The sequence below is a fragment of the Bremia lactucae genome, linkage group LG6 (assembly GCF_004359215.1).
Source record: "Bremia lactucae strain SF5 linkage group LG6, whole genome shotgun sequence".
NCBI classification, from domain to species: Eukaryota; Oomycota; class Peronosporomycetes; order Peronosporales; family Peronosporaceae; genus Bremia; species Bremia lactucae.
In genome coordinates this window covers 536519-543257 of record NC_090615.1, presented here as the reverse complement: position 1 = coordinate 543257, position 6739 = coordinate 536519, and positions in this window count along the sequence as shown.

Here is a 6739-nt window from a genome sequence, read left to right as displayed (position 1 = left end):
AAATTAAGTGGTCACATAGTGACCACTCCATCCAATGACAGTCAGAGTGATTGTCGTTTAAGGGAGGGGTGATGTAACGGGGTGTATCGTTACATGAAATTAACACTTAAAGGTTGCTAATTAAAATATTATCTAAAAGTAAGATAATATTTGGAGGATACTATTTTAAATAGTAACGTTCAGAATTCTTATCCATAAATAGGTATAGACCATTTTATCTATTCATTCCGCAGACTAATCAGCTGTAGATGTAAATAAAAGAGAGACAGATAAGATAAGAATTCTATTGCATGTTTCGTACTAGTTTATAATTAAGTTAGCCTTTACATGATAAAGTGAAGAGATACTTAATTATATTAATACAGTTTTCATTTTACCCTCTTTAAGCTAGTTACCTTAAAGAGAAGTCTTCCTCTGTACGTACTAGTGTACGTGAAATAACGTAAGGCACCACTCGCAACTGAAGCAGTGCGAAGTGGACTTGTACTGAAGCAGTACAAGTCGTAGTGCCCCGTTACACTTTTGGCATAACCAACCACTCCCATAGAATACCGCTTGGGGTGCTAACCGCTGTAAGCGGAATATCGCTTGCTCACATGAGCAGTTGGTAGTAACCATCGATTAATTGAAGTGCACTGTGCATTGCACATCCCACCATATGTTTCGGAAGAACATCCGTTCTAGGAATGGGGGTTTGGGCTGGTATTGTGGCAGCATGAAGCTTATATTAAGCATGTACAACCCGTTTGGCTTTTTGACACAAAATGTCGGTGTCGAATGAGGAGATTTGCTCTCTCGTACCGTGCTTAGCACGGAAGAAATTGTCAATGACGTCAGACTGCTCCCTTGGTAAAGGCCACCGTCGTGAGACACAGTATTTGGTTCCCGGAACCAAGTCAATTTCATGACAAACACCTCTATCCGGAGATAAAACAGATGGTGGATCATTACATACCACATCTTGGAATTCCTTAATTAAGGAATTAAAATGGATCCGTAGGATCTTTAAGGATCGATGACCCACTCCGCACACTAAGTGCAGCTTTTGTGTCACCAGGACAGCTTCGTCTAGAAGTGACGATGAGGTTTCACTCAATCGTTGGTCGAATGACCACCATCTCAGATAAGTTGCCAGCCTTTAAGGCGCGGCCACACTCATCAATAGACATTCTGTCTAGCTCCAAAAGAGCATGTAACGAAGGGACTGCAAGGCTAGCTTCTCTCTCAATGTTATTGGTTATACCTTTTACAAGCGTGTGTAACTGTTCACTTGTATCACTTTGTGAGGGTAAAAACGCTTCGCGTCTCCCCTGTCGTAGAGTAAGACAATCCGCTTCTTTGAGGCCGGGACATTCACGTCCCCGGGTTTTCCAGCCGTATTGGTGTCTAGTTTGCATCCGACAAGGAGTTAGGTAACTCAACTTCCTTATCCAGCGAACGTTTACGTGTTGCTTCACGTGCATTAGGAGGGTTTGACCCAAAATGCTCTGGCGAACCACCAATAGTGTCACTATTGACACTCAGTATGGTGCCACCTCGGCCGACCCCACTCGGTGAACTTAGACGTGCCACTCCACGTATCTCAGGGATATTGCACCCTTGATGATTCGGCCTTAGGCCAACAATGCTTTCAGCATTTAGTGATTCGTTATTATAACGAGTGTCACTCGACGGAGTACGTGCCGTTCCGCTAATTTCTGCTGAGTCGGGCTCAGAATTAATATTTTTAACATTAGAGTTTATTAACTCAGACATTCCAATGTCTCAAACACTGACAGACTTATTAATGATCCGCGCCAATAGCGCTTTTGTTGCCTAGCAAAGGTGGGTTCATAACTCCTCAGATTTTTGCTAGGAACATTGCACGTGGCGCCAATGGGTCTTAGACCTCCAATCGATCCATGGCTCATGGTGCTCAAGCCAGGTAATATTAAGGATGAGATCATGTCTCGAGTCCAATTCAAGGACGAGACAGCGTTCCATACTGTCGAAGTTCGGAAACTTTATACCTAAGTTCAACTGAACTTGGTGTTAGTGACACAAGTCCCGGTCGCTAAGCGAACAGTGATTGTATCACTATTATGCGCGTTAAGCGCTTCAACGTATTGCTGACTTACTCAAGGGAAGGCGTCGAGCATTATTGCAAGACGCTCCTGAGTCGATTAAATTGACCACAACTTATCAAGGCCCAACACAATCGCTTAAGAGACTAGCAAGCCAGGCTTGTACTCTCGCCCCGTGTTAGTACGCACCGAGCTTATTGGGGCTTGGTTGTTTAATCTCACCTCATAGAGGTTCAACAGAGTCTAGGTCTTCCCCAGTAGGGCGACCCGCACCTACTGGGTATCGACATTTTCCCGCACCGTACCAGATTTCTGGCATAGGTCGGCGTTGGTGCCCTTTCGAGCTTTACACCTAATTAGACCCAGCACTCGGGTGTGGTGCACATTTGTGACCAACCTTGTGTATAAGACGCACATGGGTGCATTTACATTAGGAGGGATGACGGCTAGCGTCATCCGTTACGCGAGGCATCTAGAAAGATACGCTCGCATACATATTAAGTGTTATCTATAGATGACATTTTGATTGGTAAAAAAATGTTTTTAATACGATTAAACATAAAGTAGTCTGAAAACTACTTCCTACTTGGTAAGTGCGCACGAGAAGCCGGATTACCGCTCCCGTGACGACACTTAACCAGAGTTCTTAGTGCGTTGGGTAAGGTCGCTAACGCGCCCACCGCAACTACCTCTCTACACGTAAGAGAAGCAGGTTATGTCGCTTCCACGCTGTGCTAGGATGTGTGTCTAAGTAGAGCGTGGCCGCATTACGACGTGCCCGCCTACAGCTTTGCTGACTTTTCTTTTTCTTTCTATATCCCAATAGATTGACACCCGCGCTTATTGTGGTCAACCTGACCACACTTACCACATGTTCGTCGCTTGATGTAACGGGGCACTGCGACTTGTACTGTTTCAGTACAAGTCCACTTCACACTGCTTCGACATCTCCATATGCTTAATCCAAAAAGGGAGATTTTCTCCCTTTTTTTCCTCAAATGTCTTTGCATTGACAGCTAGAGGGCGAGCCTTCGGCTCTAAATCAAGTACAGATATGTGCCGGGTTGCCAAGGTGATCATTTACCTGGCCGATCAGGGAGGATTCATATTGCGTGAAGGCTTCAAGCCTTGCAGACAGGACCTCTGGTCCCTGGGAGACAATGAATTCCACGTGCTCAAGCCCAAGTAACGTTTTGAGCTTGTCATAGGCGGCGCGTTGCGCTTCTGACAATTCTGGAACCTCTTCCATTTTCGTGAGAGATTAGTCTTGTAAAGACTCAGGCGTAGATTGACTACGAGTGCTACCAGGTGTTGCGGAGCTACCTCGCTCCTAAAGTCAGAGGAAGATTTTCAGACTCAGAGAGTCACTTAATTAATTAAACTAATGGGTTTAACAGCTCAGAAAGTTGTACAAGCTATTAAGGCTTAAGGAATTCTAATAAGGGATTCAGGGGTTCGTTGAACCAAGTGGCAACTAGTGCCCAAGAGGATATACTTTAAAAAGTCTTCTTTCTCTTACAGATCACTGCGCAAGCCTTAGGAAGGCACTTACGCTTTAAGATCAAAATGAGAACCGTACTTTATTTAATTATTGAAATCTTAAACCTTGCCCTAGCTAATTTACAAACAGAGCTCGGCCGCCAGATTTATATCTGGCGCCGACAGCATTAGCTATCCATAATAAATGGGCTTTCGAGTATTTGACTATTTTAGAATAGGATAAAAGGGTATTTTACCCATAAAGAAAATTACCAGAACAGCGGTTCTTTAGCCGATGTGTGCCCCATTACAGGTGCCTTATTAATTTTAAAGTTCCTGCGTAACGATCTTCTAGTTACTACTGAATATTTTTTATGAATAACAAACTATGTATGGCGCTACTTGCGCACCGAACAATCGTGTCGTATGGCGATTACCGAGGTTAAGTCAAGCTTGAATCAACTACTCAACAGAATTATCATCGCGTTTCTTCAATTTTACCGAATTTGGTTAATGTTGGGAATGTCAAGCACGAAATCAATACACGATAATACTTTCATACATCTTTAATGTTTCCTTTCATAGGAGATAATATTATTATTGCTTTTATAGGAAATAATATTTATGTAACAGGACACCCCGTTACAATACTCTTGTCCGAGAATGTTCGATTAAATATAAATCCCATGATATGCATATAGGAGCGGCTTTAAACTGTATAGTACTCAAAATTAGTGAAAGCGTGTGTCGCAAAATTGGGTTTCGGCAACCAAAGCACAACTTACTGAAGGGCTTATACTGACTTTTAAGTATCCATTATTAAATAAGAATTTACGTGCATCAAGGCGAATTTGAACGTCAAAAGGTGGACTTGAACTTCACCAATCGGAAAGGCTCAGTTTTTCAAGCCGTTCATACCTTGGCTGGAAAGTATAAAAACCTCGTCGATTTTCGAGATTGTCCATCCTCCTTTTTCCCAATAGGCACGTAGTAGCTAGCAATTGCAATATAGTGTCCCACCTTACGATGATGAAGGATACGTTATCGGCCTAAATTAGTTACCATGCCTTGTCCACCGATAAACGTAAAGATTTTCGTGTTGCAACTCTTAACGGCTCGTGCTATGGTCGATTTATTTCGGGATGGGAGCGAGCTTGGTCCTCAGTCTGTCGATGACAAATGACGAATCTTAGAAAAAGGCATTAAACATTTTTGAGATAATCGATAGCTTCGATGAATTTAATTATGAAAGGGCTAATCTCGTGCTTTGCTTTGAGCTATCCAAATTCAAATTCACCTAGGCTAGCCAGAACAGAGACAGTATGTGAAACGACGGAGGGAGGAGACCTAATTCATATCCTCTTCTTTACGACAGTATTTCTCAACTCTGTGCGGGAAGAGACGCTGGAAAGACATCTTTCTGATAGAGGAGGAACAGTTTGGGCCACATATCTCGTTTTTAGGCTGAAAATACGAGCTGTTAGCACGTAGGACACAGAAAGACCCATCACTCGGTGCTCACTTTCCGAATGCCAGGTAATACACCTATCGATCGCACACACGTGCTGGGCGTGTCCAGCGGTGCCGACGATGTGGAAAACTTTTCTTGCGCCGTGACAAGCTATGAGGCTGTGAATTAACTGGAGTGATTCAACGGTTTTATGTATGCAGCTCTTAATGGTACCGGCCGGGTGGTGGGACTGTATCATGACCTTGTATGACTTGCTACCAAAGGAGAGATGCTAGGTGTAGTACACACCCTTCTAGCAATTTAAACTTGTCGGTTACGCAGTAAAGATAATACAATACGCTGCCGAACAGCGTGAATAGCGCTTCGATATAGGGGCGCATCCGCCACAGCAGGCTCTCAATGTGTGATCAAATGCTAGATACAACTACGCTCGGTGTAACGGGGCACTGCGACTTGTACTGTTTCAGTACAAGTCCACTTCACACTGCTTCAGTTGTGAGTGGTGCCTTTCGTTAGGTGACGCACACTGTACGTATAGAGGATGACTTCTCTTAAGACAAGTTAACTTAAGAGGGTAAGATGAAAACTGTATTAATATAATTAAGTATATCTTCTTTCTATCTGTTAACCCTACCTTAATTATAAACTAATACTAAACATGCAATTGAATTCTTATCGTATCTGTCTCTCTCTTTTGTTTACTTCTACAGCTGATGAGTCTGCGGAATAAATAGACATAATGGCCTATACCTATTTATGGATAAGAATTTGGAATATTACTATAACAAGTAATATTTTCCAAATATTATCTACCTTTTAGATAATATATTAATTAACAACCTTTAAGTGTTAATTTCATGTAACGATACACTCCGTTACACTCGGGCTGCAGTTAATGTTGCTCACATGGCACTAACAGACCCGACAAAGGGGTCCTTGACAACACCGACAAGGGTCATAGCAAAGGCAACTTACATCCTCTTCTTAAATAGAGGCGCACGTGGTAATCCTGGACCAGGAGGTGCTGAGTCTGTCATTGTGTCGTGGCCTGATACTGTAACAGAGCCTACTATTTACTAGATGGCAAGTGTGTCACTTGCATGAGCACTTACCACACACAACGTTGCCGAATACAAGAGACTGCTCTTCGGACTTCGGAAGGCCACAGATAACAAGCTTGACGCTATCCATGTTGTCGGCGACAGTAATCTGAATATCAGAGGCAGGCGCTGCCCTAAGCGCAACATTGAAAAGGCAACTACCGTCAATGCATTACAATTAGCGCATCGAATCCAAATTGCCACGTAGTCCCATCACTTGCGACAATTTAACAGAATGGCTGATATACTAACGAATCCAGCGATATTATACGAAGGAAAGCGTCTAACTCAAGAGAGACACGGCACCCCGATTGCCTCCAGTATGGAAATTGACAACGTTCTTAATGATTGAGGAGTAAGGACATTGGCGAGACAACCAAGCAGGGACGTTGGAACCCATGGGGCTGGAGATCAGAAAAACATAATCGGCACCCGCTCGTGGAGGCATCTGACACAGATGGCCCACACAGCAGCAACGGATGCGTTGAACGGACATTTTCGGGTCGTTAGATTGCAATGAAAAGCTAAATGACTGTAATGTACCAAACACAAAAAATGGTCATCACGAGGGCCCGACCTTAATTAATTCAGGGTATCCTATACCTCCACTTAATAAGCTCTAAAAC